The following is a 16,581-nucleotide window of genomic DNA, read 5'->3' as shown; positions in this document are numbered from 1 at the left end:
GGAGCTGATGTGTGGCTGTGAAATCCACGCTTCCTAAGAGAAGAGGGTTTCTCCTACCCTCTTTTGTGGAAAAGGCAGCTCAGCACTTGACGCCTCTTCCAGTGAACCTGCAAACAGCTGGGTCTCATCTCTCCGAGAACCAGCGCTGTGGGTATTTCATCTTCTGAATTATCTCCCTAGCAGCCGCTTCCCAGGAATAATTGTTCTTGGGCTGTTGCTCAGCAAAGGGTCTCTCTCCTCTTTTTCCTTTCCTTTCCTTTCCCCCTTCTCCCCACCTCCTGTCATCCGGGGGTGGGGGACGACGACGGCCTCTCCCCTCTTTTGGAGTTGGTGTTGATGGAATTTTCCCTTGATGAAGTCGTTTCTCCTTAGCAGGGAAGAATCGCTGCCAGGTTTAATGAGCCGGAATGACGAGCAGTGTCAGCTTAGATCAACATCCTGAATGCGTTGCGTTCTGCTTCCCTCTTGCCATTTGTCTTTCGCAGGCGAGCTCCCTTTTAGGCTGCTCCCGATTAGCCTGCCTTGGGATTTGCCTCTCTCTGTGAGGATGGGGCAAAGAGGAGACCTCTGGAGACAGCTTGACATGCGAATGTTCGCTGACAAAGCAGAGATGCGTTCCAGGGAAGCTTTGACATGAAATTTGCAGTTTGGCTGCGTAAGTGTTTGGGGGAACAAGTGTCACTGTTGGTCGGCCCCTTTGAAACTTTTTTAGGTTCCTGGGGTTCAGTGGACCACCATTGGCCTTCCCTACTGGACTTCTGCTGACCGCAAATGGGCTTCACCAGAGACAGTGCTATTCTTTTTGCAGATTCTTCCTTCCTTCCTTCCGGAAGCTGCCTTATACAGTGGTACCTCGGGTTAAGTACTTAATTCGTTCTAGAGATCCGTACTTAACCTGAAAATGTTCTTAACCTGAAGCACTACTTTAGCTAATGGGGCCTCCCGCTGCCGCTGCGCGATTTCTGTTCTCATCCTGAAGCAAAGTTCTTAACCCGAGGTACTATTTCTGCGTTAGCGGAGTCTGTAACCTGAAGCATATGTAACCTGAAGCATATGTAACTCAAGATACCACTGTATTGTCTACACCGGGGACGTCCAACAGGTCAATTGTGACTTACCGGTCGATCGTGGAGCATCCCTAGATGATCGCGTGATCCTTTTAGAAAGAAAGAGAAACCTCAACAAATATGGTTCCGGAATTGAAACATTAATGGAGAATGTGTAAAACGTGCAGGGGAAAGCAAGAAAATAATAATAGAATCAATTGAATAATTATTAAATTATAACAACACAACAAGATGGAAGAAGTAAAATATTGAGATCACACATGGGTGAAGGGGAATGGGGGGTATATGGGAACCTATAATATCATTTGTTAATTGCGTAGTATTTACATATAGCAAAGGGAAGCCTAGAGAAATTTTTGTTGTTTAGTCGTGTCCGACTCTTTGTGACCCCCTGTACCAGAGCACGCCAGGCACTCCTGTCTTCCACTGCCTCCCACAGTTTGGTCAAACTCACGCTAAGAAAACACCTTTTGACTATGTCCCCTCTGAAAGCGTCGAGGAAGCGTTTCCAAATACCAGAAAGCATTGCCAAGTGTCTTTTTTTAAAAAAATGCTATGTCCCCTTTCTCTGGATTCTTAATGCTATGGTCCAATGGATGGAACAGTAGAATCCATCCTCTGCGTTCAACCTCCGTGGTTTTGTGATCTTTAGAAGGGCAGTTGCCCTCAAGATCCCACTCCCATTGTAAACTGATAATATTTGTGGTTCTGTGTCATGGCTGCTGAATCGGGACAAGGGCACATCCAGTCCGGCTTCCTAGTATTCCGATGTCTCCGGTGTTGGAGGCAGAACATAGCCTTGTCCTCTGTGGAAAGACGCAAAAAGCATTTGACAAATTAAAAGCGATAATGAAGCATGAGAACGCATGAGTGCAACCAGAAACTGGAAATCCCACGGGGCGCTTTCAGGAGTGAACGCAGTAATTTGTAATCCAAATTGAAGTGTGCAGATGGGATTATGATGATCATTGCGAGGTGATACCGCCTGACAAAGAGGAATCCGTTGCCTCCCAGTATTTATTGCCACCCATTAGCAGTCACAGTTTCTTCTGTGATTCCGCCGCCTTGTATCATTTGTGTGAAGTGTAAAATCCCAGTTTTAACTAAAAAAACCACAACCCACCAGTTACTGGTTCCAAACTTGCGTGTTTATTTTGCCAGTGGCTGTTCTGCAGTTGCTGTTTCTAACTGTTAATAGCAACTATTGCAGAGATTGCCAACACAGCACCTGTGGGCACAGTGGTGCACTTCATAGAATCGCAGAATTGTAGAACTGGAAGAGTCCTTGAGGATTGCCTTCTGACGGCCTGAAGGACCCTGCCCTTGCATTTAATTTTTATCTGTGTTGTTTTAAATGAGACCATCTTGGCTGTGAGCCCTGGAAACCCTGCACCCTGCCTTGCTGGCCCTTTCCCATCTGGCCTGGGAGAGTGGAATGCGGACTGACTCCATCTACAAAAGTTGGGCGCAAACAGCTGGGTTGGGGTGTAGGAGACTCTCTGCTCTGGTTCCCTGTTTGACTCAGGAGGATGGCCTACTAAGGGTCTGAAGGGCCCTGCCCTTGCCTCTCTCCACCTGGCTTGGGGTGGGACTGTGGCTGCTACTCAGCAAAGAGGGCTCCTCTTTTAATTTGTTTTTAATTTCTATCTGTGTTGTTTTAAATGAGACCGTCTTGGCTGTGAGCCCTGGAAGACCTGCACCCTGCCTTGCTGGCCCTTTCCCATCTGGCCTGGGAGAGTGGAATGCGGACTGACTCCAGCTACAAAAGTTATGACTGTTGAACAGATTCTTGGGCTGGGGTATTGTTTACGCGGGGTTGAGAGAGCTTGTTGCTGTTATTGATATTATTGTTGTATCTTTCGTTTTTGATCTTATGATTTACGTGGAAATTGTTTCCATTTGGTTGTGTATTTTTGGATGTGTTTTATTTATTGTTTATGACTTCTGTTATGCATGTAATCATGTAAATCTTGTCATGTTGTAAGCCACCTTGAGCATAGTTTCAACTATGGAAAGGCGGCATACAAATAAAATGGTGGTGATGATGAAGTTAGTCCAACCCCCTGCAATGCAGGAATCTGCAGCTGTCCTGTATGGGGATCGAACCTGCAACCTTGGCATTATCAGCCCCACGCTCTGTCATGGGGGTCACCTTAGACAGGGAATGAAGGTGGTTGCTGAAGAAGGAATTTGGCAGAATGTCCCTCTTTCTGGATTCTGCTTTTTGGCCTTCAAGGCTCAGATTAATTCTTCTGTAGTGAGAGCTGGACCATAAAGAAGGCTGATCGCCGAAGAATTGATGCTTTTGAATTCTGGTGCTGGAGGAGACTCTTGAGAGTCCCATGGACTGCAAGAAGATCCAACCTATCCATTCTTAATGAAATCAACCCTGAGTGCTCACTGGAAGGACAGATCCTGAAGCTGAGGCTCCAATACTTTGGCCACCTCATGAGAAGAGAAGACTCCCTGGAAAAGACCCTGATGTTGGGAAAGATGGAGGGCACAAGGAGAAGGGAATGACAGAGGACGAGATGGTTGGACAGTGTTTTCGAAGCTACCAGAATGAGTTTGACCAAACTGCGGGAGGCAGTGAAAGACAGGAGTGCCTGGCGTGCTCTGGTCCATGGGGTCATGAAGAGTAGGACACGACTAAACAACTAAACAACAACAACATCCAGCCTTTGCCAATATCCCTTGGGAAAGTGAGGCGTTTTCCTTTCCGTATTTCTTTCAGGTGGGGAGGGGACTGATCTGGGCAAGGGGTGAGGAGAGTGACCAGAGGAAGTGGGAAGAAGAAGAAGAGTTTGGATTTGATATCCCACTTTATCACTACCTGAAGGAGTCTCAAAGCGGCTAACATTCTCCTTTCCCTTCCTCCCCCACAACAAACACTCTGTGAGGTGAGTGGGGCTGAGAGACTTCAGGGAATTGGACTAGCCCTAGGTCACCCAGCAGCTGCATGTGGAGGAGGAGAGACGCGAACCCGGTTCACCAGATTACGAGTCCACCGCTCTTAACCACTACACCACACTGGTTCTCAAAACTCCAAATGAGCCTGTTGGACCAAAAAACGTATCTCCTGGTTAACACCATAGTCATTTCTTCATAAGCAGGGGCTGGTGGCCACTCCAAGTTAGGGCCAGTTTGTAAACCCAAGCCAATAATTGCCCTTAGGAGACAAGTCCTATTTCTTGATCTCCAGCGGTGTGTTCAATTCCTGTTAAAAGCAGGGCATCCTACAGGTGTTGCGCCAGCTTTTCAAGCAGAACAACGGTAACCGTGGGGGGAAATATCAACTGTGCCTAAATGTGCTTTGTCAGCCACACTTAGATTAGCTTACTGGGCTGGAGCGTTTGATCTGTTTTTCTTCAGCAAGTTGCACTCGGGAGAGCATGAATCAGATAAGGAACAGCTTATGATCCTTGAGTTTACAGCTATTGATAGCAATCCGGGAAACTGTATTGCGGCTGCAACGCTCTGATTATCTGTAATGGAAGGAGAAGGAGCCCTGCTTGCGTGGAGAGTCTTGCTTTTGCAAGGACAACCCGTGCGCCGCTTCTAATCTGTGGCCTGCCTTTCACAGAACGGCTGGGATGATGGAGCCAGCCTGCTTCTGTTCAGATGCTGGCCCACTTGGCTCTGTGTTGTATAATCTCTCTTTCCAGTTGAGCTCCCTGCTGCCTTTTTAACCAGAGAGGCTGGGATTTGAGGCTGGGGTCCTCTCCATGGGAAAACACGTACTCTGCCTCTGTGGGGGGCATGGGGGCTCTTAGAAACAGGCAAGCACCCATTGCTAGTTAAGCAGATTGGCAGAGGCTGTAGTTAAGCAGATTGGCAATGGCTTTGGCTTCCCCTGCGCTTGACAAAGGCATTTTATACTTCTTGCATGTCAAACAGCTCTAGCAGTGGTAGGATAGATGTGCTGGGTGATGTTCTGCTCTTCAGCAGGTGATCTCGCGGGTTCCTGCCTTTCCTTCTCCCATCGCCACTGCCTCTGCAACTGTGTGAAGAAGCTGGGATAGTTCACATATGAGTCTCTTAATCTCAGAGTGTCAGGGCTGGGGGTTGGACTACACGACTCTCTCGGTCCCTTCCAGCTCTGTGATTCTGTCTCCTAGGCTTGCAGTGGCTCCTGAGACTGAAGGTTTTTTAAAAATTATTATTCAGTTTTCTTTTTCATTCATTACATACATCTCATATCCATAACATTTACTACACATTCCTCCCTCCTTCCACTCCTAGGCTTCCCCCAACTTCCGCTTCTGGTTTGTTTCTCCTTTCGCCCACCTTGCTACCTCCTAAAAGAAAAAAATACTAATAACATATTTATACAATAACATCAAACCTAAAAACATAAAGATGAAAATAAGTACACCATATCATTTCTCTATCTTCTACACATTTTCTAATACTAATGATGTGAATGTTTATTTAAATCCTGCTATCAAGTCTATAGACTTTCTTTGTTTCTGCAAATATAATATAAATGGTTCCCATTCTTTTTCAAAGTCACTGTTGTCTTTTTTCTCTTATTCTGTCTGTCATTTTTTGCCAGTTCTGCATAGTTCATCAACTTCTCTTGCCATTGTTCTTCCATTGGTATTTCTCCAGTCTTCCAATTTTGTGCAGTCACTGAGACTGAAGTTCAGGCTGTCAAGTGTTAATAGAAAAAACAGGGGTGGTTGGCTTTTGCTGCCCAACTCAGGACTGAGTCTCCTAAGCCCATGATGGGTCAGAGATGAATGAATGGATGGAGGCAAGAGGCAGTGAAAGCAAGACAGATCTTTATTTTTCTGTTGCAAGAGTTCCCTCCCCTCCTTGCAAGGAGGCAAGAGAGACCCCGAACCACAAAGAAACATCTCTTTTGTTTGCATTTTGGTGTGGAGATGGACATCCCTGTCAGGAGCCCGTCCTACACTCGAGTAGGACCCTGGTAGAGACACATGCCTGACTGGCATGTTCTCTCCCTCCTGGTCAATCATTCGGAAGCTTCATTAGCTTTCTTCAGCCCGAACATCACAGCAACTGATGCCAACAGACACCGGCACACTTAGGGATCCGCAGAGTCTTCGCAGCTTGCGCGACAGACCTCAGCAACTCAGCATTTTGGCTAATCTGCTTTATTTACATATAAACACACACGGAGCACTGCAACATGGCTCCCTCTCTCTCTAGCATCAGACAGCAAAGAGAAAAAGAACAAAGGACTATTGTCCCACTTGACGGAACACAGGAACACAAACACCCTGTCTCCGTCACTTCCCACTCTGTCGAGTCAAAACATATACCATCATGTGATAGACAACAATCCCATGACTGCAATCATGGAGCAGGAATTCTAACAATCCCCTCTACAAACGGTCAGAAATTACATCACACATAAGGTGGGGTTACTGTGGCTCAGGCAGGCCAAGGTGTGATATTCCTGAGGATTTAGCAAGTTTTACATAGTTCCAGACACAGTTTACACAAAATATTTGCATTTGATAAGACAATCAGGATGCCTGTCAGACATCCCTCAATGCAGAGCATCTGGGCAAACAAAGACAATTAATACCAAGGAGGTTCATAGATATAGGAGCAGCATCCCTTCAGGAACTTCCCCTGATCACTATCTGCCTACCTGTTCTCGGGCAAGGGGGATTAAGGAGGCAAAGGGAATATTTAGAGTCTTTTGGAAAGTCAAGATGGCTTTTGGATTGCTCTCCTGTACTATTTTAGACATGTGGTTTATACAATTATGTATGTGTGTGCAGGGATGTGGGTGGCGCTGTGGTCTCAACCACTGAGTTTAGGGCTTGCCAATCAGAAGGTCGGCGGTTCAAATCCCCGCGATGGGATGAGTGCCCGTTGTTCGGTCTCAGCTCCTGCAAACATAGCAGTTCAAAAGCACGTCAAAGTGCAAGTAGATAAATAGGTACTGCTCCAGTGGGAAGGTAAACGGCGTTTCTGTGCTCTGATTTCGCCAGAAGCAGCTTAGTCATGCTGGCCACATAACCTGGAAAAACTGTCTGTGGACAAACGTCGGCTCCCTCAGCCAGTAAAGCAAGATGAGCGCTGCAACCCCAGAGTCGTCTGCGACTAGACTTAACTGTCAGCGGACCTTTACCTTTTATGTGTGTGCAATCATCAACATTTATTCTATATTTGAGGCCTTAGAATTCCTATAACAAAGTTTGCATATGTCTCGCATGCACAGTTTCAGCAGAGAAGCATGGTTGTAGAGTGAGACTGGACATAGCAAGGACTTTAGACACATGGTTGTCTCTGGGGAAGCAAAAAGAGGAGATAGGTGAGGATCAGAACATCCTCCAGTCTAACCAAGTAACAGGACACTTTATGTCCTCATGTTGCCATTGAATCGGTGGATGAGGAGCAGTAGGAGGTAGCCCATTGTTATGTGGCATATGCTCTTCATGTAGAAGAAATCCACGTTTTGTGAATTTTGATAGAATGCAACTGAATCCCTCTTGCAAAATTTTGATATCAGGAAGTGACCTGTGTGGTTTTTGCATTGCTTTGGTCTGCTTTGGGGTGGGGGGAGAGTAGCATTTAAACGTGCCTTTTCCCCACCCATAATGCTTAAAGTGATTGAGATAATAATAACAATAATAACAACAACAACAATAATAATATTTTTATATCCTGCCCTCCCTAGCCGAAGCCGGGCTCAGAGCGGCTAACAACAATAAAAGTAACACAGAACTCTAAAATCAATTCATTCTAAAATCCATTCAGAGTCAAATTAATGGCAACCATTGGGCTAGAGTTCTGTGAGGATTGCCAAGGGAGGGGGTCAGACTGTGTCTTGGCCAAAGGCCTGGTGGAACAGCTCTGTCTTGCAGGCCCTGCGGAAGGATGTCAAGTCCCACAGGGCCCTAGTCTCTTGGGACAGAGCATTCCACTAGATCGGGGCCAAAGCCGAAAAAGCCCTGGCTGTGGTTGAGGCCAGCCTAACCTCCCTGTGCCCCGGGATTTGCAAGATGTTTTTGTTTGAAGACTGTAAGGTCCTCCGTGGGACATACCAGGAGAGGCGGTCCCGTAGGTACAAGGGTCCTAGGCTGTGCACTATGTGTGCAACCTTGCCCTTACTTCAAGACACCTCTGGGTGTTTGGGGCTGTAGCTCCTATCAGCCCCAGTTAGTACACCTGGAAAGGTTGCCTGAGATCTTATTGCAGCCAGAGAGACCAGGGAGTTTGGCATGTGAAGGAATCGGGTATAGGGCATGGAGAATTGAAGGGGCCTTTCCTCTGCCCGCTCATTTTATCCAGCCTCTCTGCACTTGGCTGAGCTCCGTCATGAAGGAAGGTCTCTGTGTCCCAACCTAGGCTCATTATTTCCCCCCCACCGCTCCCCCTTTCATTGATGGAATGACTGCCAGGCTTGTTTCCAGCCGACACGCCGAGGCAGAACCTTTTCTTGCAGAAAGCCTCCGGTCTGTATCTAAGCAAGCATCGCTTTTTGTTTTTGTATTAAACAGGAGGCAAACCCCTGGAGATCGGCATTCCATGCTGTGAAGTTGTCGAGCGGTGAGAGGAATGTGCATCCCTTTTGACGGCAGTCTGTGGGCCTGAGCCCAAGAGCAGAATGTGAAAAGGTACAGTGGGGGAGATGTTGGGGTTTGAGGGCCCAACTGGATGGTGGCAGGGATGTCTGGGGTTCCCTGAGCATAAGAGAAGAGTCAAGGTTCATGGAGGATGATTGGCTGAAATAGGACAGTTACACCTCCTGTTTAGGCCTAGGACCCACGTACCTACGGGACCGCCTCTCCTGGTATGCCCCGCAGAGGACCTTAAGGTCCACAAATGACAACACTTTGGAGGTCCCAAGTCGCAAGGTGGTTTGATTGGTCTCAACTAGGGCCAGGGCCTTTTCAGTACTGGCCCCGACTTGGTGGAACGCTCTGTCACAAGAGGCTAGGGTCCTGCGGGACTTGACATCTTTCCGCAGGGCCTGCAAGACAGAGCTGTTCCTCCTGGCCTTCGGTTTGGACTCTGTCTGACCCTTATGTTTCCCTCCCCTTATGGTCTTGATTTATCAGCTATTTTAAAATGAGGCTGCTTTTTAAATTGCAGCTTAACCTGTATTTTAAATTGGTTTTTCTTTCCTATTATGTTTTTACTGTAATTTTACTGGTGTTAGCCGCCCTGAGCCTGGCTCTGGCCGGGGAGGGTGGGGTATAAATAAAATTTATGATGATGATGATGATGATGATTATGCACATCCCAGCCTCTCAGTTTTCCACAATCTATTTCTGTTGGTTTCATGCAGAGGCTCCCATTGCCCAGATTCATGTTTGCCTAGGTGCCCATGTAAGACTGCCCAGTATTGTAAGGGAGCATGGCAGCTGGGACCAACAGCCACAGTGAATTGCAGGTGTTTGGGATCGGGCGGCGAACTGGAATGACGGCCCAAGCCGTTCCCAAGCCTGCATTCAAAGCATATCTCAAGGCTCAATTCAGGATGTCTCTGCACTGTAGGTTCTCATGCCCTGTCTGCTTCTTCACCCACCAATTTCATCCTTGGAAGAAGGCAAGGTGCTTTTTCTTGAAAGCCATTCTATGCAGACTCTCTCTGGTCCTGATCACTCGCTGCACGGGTAGCGGGAAGTACCCAGTGGCATGTGAAACCCCCCAACCCTTCCTCTAATAATTTGAAGACCTGGCGTGTTTTCGGGAATGAGTCACTACAGATAAGAGCTTTTGTGGCTCCCTCGCTTCTTTTTGAGTTTGGGGATCTGTTTATATCTTCAGCAGACGCTTATCAAGTGTGTAGCAATTCCGTGATGTGCTTCCACATTTGAGCCAAGCCTTTTAAGTCGTGCATATTTAATCCACAGGGTACACCCAAGCACCCTAGTAAGCCGCAGAATACCAATTTTTGTTTCGTGCCCTTGGGTCTGGGGTCTGATGGCTCACTGCCCCCTCTATCCTGGCAGCGTCAAAAGTTGTGAAAGCTCCCTTTCCAATCTAGGCCTTGCATCCTTTGCTTTCCTCTCCACAGTACATCCTTTTCTTCCTTCTTCCTTTGAAGAAGCCTCGGTTCAAAAGGTTTTGCTGCTTTGAGGCCTGGTTGTGGTCTTCTCAAAGCAGGTGGGGAAGGTGGTTTTGGTGGAGGAAAGAATATGCCTTGTAACATAAAAGAGAAACGATCCTTGGGCGATGGAGGTGAGCTGCGCACAGCACTCTGGATTTTCAAGTCCGCTGCTGCTGTGTTGGCTGGGATTTTACGTGGAAGCGTTGCTGTGGGAGGTGTTAACATGGAGATAAGCGCTCCTCCTTGCTTTTGAGCTGACATTGTCAGCTGGCCGGGCTCCAGCAGCTGATCTGCCCTGAAGTAAAGTGTTCCATAACACGGCTATATTGGGAATGGCGAAAGGCTTGCAACGAAAGCTCAGGGGCGAAAATCTGCAGAACGGGGGGGGGGGGGAGAGAGAGAGGCACCGCTGTTTCTGTTGCTTTGAGCCCCCTCCCCTTCAATGTGTACGCTTACCTGTCCAACGATCTGCCCACGAAGTGGGCTCCGACGTAAAATAAAACGATTTACTTGTCCTTGGGACTCGCTTGCTATGCCACTTAGACCTGCCACATTTTACATGTTTCTGACAACAAATCCATAAAATGTGGAGGGCAGGAGAAGAATGCTAAACATGCTACAACGATGCGCCGGGGAGCTCTGATCGCTTGCAGCAATCCACAGATACACGTCTTCCCTTCACACTCTGGGTGTTTATTGCGTAGCCTTTGCAGACGCAATTATTGTGTGAAACAGCTTGGACGGTCGAGGCTTGGACTTAGGCTGTCGATGACTTTACAGGTTCTGGCTGCCGAACTTTTCAGGATGAGAATTGGGTCCATTCTGAGCCTTGCTTTTGGGACTCGGCCATGCATATAGGCAGGGGCGCAAACCCTTCTTGCTAAATTTCGAGCCGATGAGATTTTCTAGGGGCTAGGAAGAGGGGAAATGTGCTTCTCTGCGATTGCAGCAGCCCTGGGCTCCACACGCCCGGCCCGGTTTTTACACTTCCAGAAGCTACTGGGGTGCCTGGATTTTTGCACTCCTGTAGGTGGGCCTGTCTCTACAGCGCCTCCTCTTCTGCATGCAGTGTAGGCCTGGGAAATATCACGGGGAGCTGCCATCCTTTAGAGGTGGACTAATGAATGGCCTGTAAGGGACACGGGTGGCGCTGTGGGTTAAACCACAGAGCCTAGGACTTGCTGATCAGAAGGTCAGCGGTTCGAATCCCCGCGACAGGGTGAGCTTCTGTTGCTCGGCCCCTGCTCCTGCCCACCTAGCAGTTCAAAAGCACGTCAAAGTGCAAGTAGATAAATAGGTACCGCTCATGCAGGAAGGTAAAGGGCATTTCCGTGCGCTGCTCTGGTTCGCCAGAAGCGGCTTAGTCATGCTGGCCACATGATCCGGAAGCTGTACGCCGGCTCCCTCGGCCAATAAAGTGAGATGAGCACCGCAACCCCAGAGTCGGCCACGACTGGACCTAATGGTCAGGGGTCCCTTTACCTTTACCTAATGAATGGCCTGACTCGGTATATTCTGGATGTTGGAGGGATGCTTCAACCTAGGCCATTCCCGTTCATCTCTTCTCAATGGATGAGCAGCTCCAGTGAAACTAATGAGAAAAGCCAGAGAGACCTTTTAACAATGGGAGCCATAATAGGGTCCTGTGACCCTGATTCTCAGAAAAGCTTGCAGGTCAGATTTATTTGCTGAAGGGACTTCACTGCCACTTCTTGTTAAGAGAGATGGTCTCCTCGTCTCCTAGCTGGGTCTGAGAAGGAGATTACGATTCTTTTGGTAGATTGGGAAAGGCTGGTGATTAGGTAACCACCTATGAGAGACATGAGATGATCTCAATCCAGGCTTCTCATTCTAGCGCCCTTGTTGTCATAGCCAGGTGATCAGAAAACCAAATCCTAAAGGGTAGCTGGAGTTAGACCTGATCCACGGCGGGGTTATGCAGCATGGACACAGAAGTGACTTGCCTGGCAAGGGGGCCCTTCCTTCCGTCCCTGGATCTGTTTGGAATGTGCCGTGACGGAGCGCTTCCAACCCCTCTTTCGGATCAATGATAAAAGCCTCTCTGACAGCACTTGGCAGCAGCCTCTATACATTATTTAGCCCCTCCTCCCATGCATTAGCACATTTCATGGCTCCCCGGGGGCAGGAGCCCTAGGTGTGCTGGTTAATATCTCTCTCCTGCTCTTTTATATCTGCTAGTTTACCGTTCTTTGGGGAAATGGGGCTGCCGGCTGCCTCCCCACGCCCCTGAGTGGCTGGACCTAGAGGGAGGTGGACCGCGATGGAGCTGTTGCTGTTGCAGGCAGGGCAGCGAATTGGGAGCCGGTAGGGAGCAGATGGAAGGACAGAGCTCACTGGAAGCTCACTGGAAGGACAGATCGTGAAGCTGAGGCTCCAATACTTTGGCCACCTCATGAGAAGAGAAGACGCCCTGGAAAAGACCTAGTGGTGGGCAGCTAGGATCCAACGGAGGGATGATTTTCAAGGAATCTCGGACCCAGCCCCTTTTAGCTGGAAACCAAGAGGGCAGTGCAGCTGTTTGAGTCACTGTTAGCTGCTCTGGAACTTGGTCAGAGTCCCTCATAATGACCTTTTTGTTGTCTGAGTCTGTGCCCATGGACCTCCATTCTCCATCCCTGCCCCACCTCCTTGTCTTGTGGGCCGGGAGAGGGGGGAAGGCTAAGAAAGGAGCAGAGATGTGGGGCTTGTGTGTGTGTGTGTGTGTGTGTGTGTGAGAGAGAGAGAGAGAGAGAGAGAGAGAGAGAGAGAAGTGTAGAGTATTAAGTGGACCTTGCTTTAAAATCCGGAGAACAACAAGGACGGAAAGTGTGGGGTGAAACTCGCTTCGGAGACAGTGCCAGAGCTTTAAACCCAGCCAAGGATAGTAGTGGCAGGCCCCTTCTCCATTCCTTCCTCTCCCTTTCCCAATGTGAGGGGCTCTGTCCTCTTCTCTGAACCAGTTTTGCAGACATGGCTGATAAAATGCCCCTCAGAGGGGAAGTCAAGCACCTGCCGAGCTGCTGAAAGGTTTGCTTCTACGTCTGCAGTGTGCGTGAAGAGCTGGTGCCAAACCACCAATTTTCACCTTCGCTGGGTGCAAACAGCTGGTCTGGAGCAAGGAGCAAAATCCAGTGTGCTGGGTTGAGGTGTAGGAGACACTCTGCTCTGGTTCTCTGTTTGACTCAGGCCTGCTGAGGGCCTGAAGGACCCTGCCCTTGCCTCTCTCCACCTGGCTTAGGGTGGGACCTGACAGGCTCTTAAGGACTGCTGCTGCTGCTGCTCAGCAGAGAGGGCTCCTCTTTTAAATTGTTTTTAATATCTATCTTCCCTGGAAAAGACCCTGATGTTGGGAAAGATGGAGGGCACAAGGAGAAGGGGACGACAGAGGACAAGATGGTGGGGCAGTGTTGTCAAAGCTACCAGCATGAGTTTGACCAAACTGTGGGAGGCAGTGGAAGACAGGAGGGCCTGGCGTGCTCTGGTCCAGGGGGTCACAAAGAGGCGGACACGACTAAACGACTAAACAACAAAAATTTCTATCTGTGTTGTTTTTGTTGTAAATAAAACCTGCCCTTTCCCCCTTATGGGGTATCCAAGAGCCCATATAGAGTCCTTACGTAGGTTCCCTATTGGTGGGAGAAAATAACAGAGGCCAAGCAGAGAATATTGAGAAGCAAAGCAGCTAGTAAGCCTGATCTTTATTGATCTGTTGCAACAGGGTCCTCACTCCCCACACGCAGGAGGGAGGAAGTGCCCAGAACAATGGCACGCAATGCCATTGATAAAGACATTTTAAATTGCTACCCTGAAGATCAAGACCACCCTCACATACATCATACATACATCACAGAAGGGGTGTAGCTCAAGACACAAACACCCCGATACATCATACCTACATCACAGAAAAGGCGGTCTAAAACAGAAATTTGAGTGTTGTTTTTCTCCTGTCATTGTCTGGCAGGTTACTTGATTGGATACCCTGCTTACTTGATTGGATTGCCTGGGGAGCCTGGCCAGTCTTTTGTAATGATAAATACTTGGTTCCTGAGCCAGGTCACAGGCTCACACCCTATTCATATCTTAAATGTGCCCTTAAGACAGGATTTGTGAAGGAAAAGACAATGGGGAGGCTTTTCCATTTTCCTTTAACCTTGCAGTGAAAACATTTGGTCAGTTTGGGAATCAAAATGGTTTCAGGTCAGTCTTCCTGTGCTGATCTATGTACGTGCTTGGTTGGTACACTTACGAACATTTAACATATATCTAAGACCTCAAAATTTCCATCACATTTTCAATTAGACCGTCTTGGCTGGAAGACCTGCACCCTGCCTTTCTGGCCCCTTCCCATCTGGCCTGGGAGAGTGGAGTGCGGACTGACTCCAGCTACAAAAGCTGAGGGTGTTGAACAGATTCTTGGGCTGGAGTATTGTTTACGGGGGGCGTTGAGAGAGCTTGTTGCTGTCATTGATATTACTGTTGTATCTTTCGTTTTTGATCTTATGATTTACGTGGAAATTGTTTCCGTTTGGTTGTGTACGTTTTGATGTGTTTTATTTGTTGTTTATGACTTCGGTTATGTTTGTAATTATGGAAATCTTGTCATGTTGCAAGCTGCCTTGAGCATAGTTTCAACTATGGAAAGGCGGCATAAAAATAAAATGACAATGATGGTTGCAATTAATCTGATTTGAACTGATTTTATAATGAAATGATCTTAGAATGTTGTATCATTTTACTGTTGTTAGCTGCTCTGAGCCCGGGGAGGGTGGGATATAAATAAAAAAATTTTATTATTATTATTATGGCTTTCAGTTTGAAGCCCCCTGTAGCCCCTTCTCCACCTCCCACCCTCAATGCTTATTTAGAACAGTGACACCACCCCCTTTCACAAAGCCAACTTCCTCCTATTTTTTGTTTTTTGTTTTAAATTTATCTTCAAAATATTTCTTTCTTACACACTGCTTCTGGGGGAGGAGCCATTATGGCCTCACATTTTGCGTTATCGGCCACCGCTTCCATCCATCAGCCACTTTTTAATGATCAGCCGCCAGAACATAAGAAAAGCTGGCTAATTGAGGCTCACCCTGCCCCACATCATAGAATCACAGAACTTTAGAGTTGGAAGGGACCCAACGGTCATATATTCCAACCCCCTGCAATGTGGGAATCTCAGCTAGAGCATCCATGACGGATGGCCACCCAACCTCTGCTTAATCCTGTTCTTGCACTGGCCAGCCAGGTGGCACTGAACTGTAAGATTCCTCTAACCCAGCCTTGCAGACAGCTCTTTGTAGAGAGGAAGAGGGCTGCCAGGCAGGGGAGCAACCCTAAAGGTGACTCATTTTTTTTATTATCTTCCTTTTTCGGCGACAAAGGACTGAGATAGGTTTGTTTTCTCTGGGAGCCCAGTAATGTGTGTGTGTGTTAGGTAAAGGGACCCCTGACCATTAGGTCCAGCTGCGGACAACTCTGGGGTTGCGGCGCTCCTCTTGCTTTATTGGCCGAGGGAGCCGGTGTACAGCTTCCAGGTCATGTGGCCAGCATGACTAAGCTGCTTCTGGCGAACCAGAGCAGCGCACAGAAACGCCGTTTACCTTCCCACCGGAGTGGTACCTATTTATCTACTTGCACTTTGACATGCCTTCGAACTGCTAGGTTGGCAGGAGCAGGGACCGAGCAACGGGCGCTCACCCTGTCACGGGGATTCGAACCGCTGACCTTGTGATCGGCAAGTCCTAGGCTCTGTGGTTTAACCCACAGCGCCACCCGCATCCTGTGTGTGTTAATTTTCATTAAAACTACATGATTTTGTTAATTTTAAAAATTCTATCCTGTGGTTCACAGCCAAAATGCAAGCGACACTGCCTTGTCGTTGACTCAGGAAAAAACCTGAGGGCAAAACTCTCGGATTAGGTTTTCGTGACTTCTGCCTCAACCTCTCCACTCAAGGCGTGAGGTTTGCTGCTGTGAGATTCCACTGCCCTTAATTGTAAACCTGGTTGCAGTGAGAACCGTTCCTCGCTCTCTCTCGCCTTTAGAACTCGGAGCCGCTAAGTGAAACTGATGGTGTGAAGCTTCAGGACAGATGGAAGGAAGTTTGCTTCCATAGAACAACTGATTTAAACAAGCTGTAGCTGTTGAAATTCTCTCTTCCACAGTGCTATTAAAAATGCGGGAGGGAGCCCTGTCTTTTGGCTCTGAGTCTCTTGGTACTTTTCTGCTGCATGTGAGAAGAACATGTGAGAAGAACCGGCTGGATCAGGCCAATGGCCCATTGTCACGGTCCAGTTCAGGGGCGGTCGAAGTCCTGGCAGGGGCCGTCAGGACCAGGGGCAAGATGGTGGGGTAGGAGCAGGAAGGGGGGTCCAGAAGCCAGGAGTCCGGGAGCCAAGAGCCCGAGGGTCAGAGAGCCAGGAGTCAAGAAGGCAAGGGTCCGAGGGTCAGGAAGCAAGGAGTCACGAAGTCAGCGGTCCAAGG

General features: G+C 48.3%; 1 protein-coding gene across 4 annotated transcripts in view; it reads left to right on the top strand.

Moving 5' to 3' along the window:
• EXTL3 (exostosin like glycosyltransferase 3) overlaps window positions 1-16,581 on the top strand; it is a 170,071-nt gene that overhangs the window by 72,804 nt on the left and 80,686 nt on the right. For 3 of the 4 annotated variants that reach the window (XM_081188493.1, XM_081188491.1, XM_081188492.1), the window contains exon 3: window positions 8,549-8,665. The exons of the other annotated variant lie outside the window; for it this stretch is intronic. The gene's annotated coding sequence lies outside the window, so the exon portion shown is untranslated. The remainder of the gene's footprint in view (window positions 1-8,548; window positions 8,666-16,581) is intronic. 4 annotated transcript variants of the gene reach the window in all.

Source organism: Podarcis bocagei, assembly GCF_964188305.1.
Source record: "Podarcis bocagei genome assembly, chromosome: 3".
Classification (NCBI taxonomy): Eukaryota; Metazoa; Chordata; class Lepidosauria; order Squamata; family Lacertidae; genus Podarcis; species Podarcis bocagei.
The sequence above is the reverse complement of the archived record's forward strand: the minus strand, read 5'-3'. Positions and strand labels throughout refer to the sequence as shown.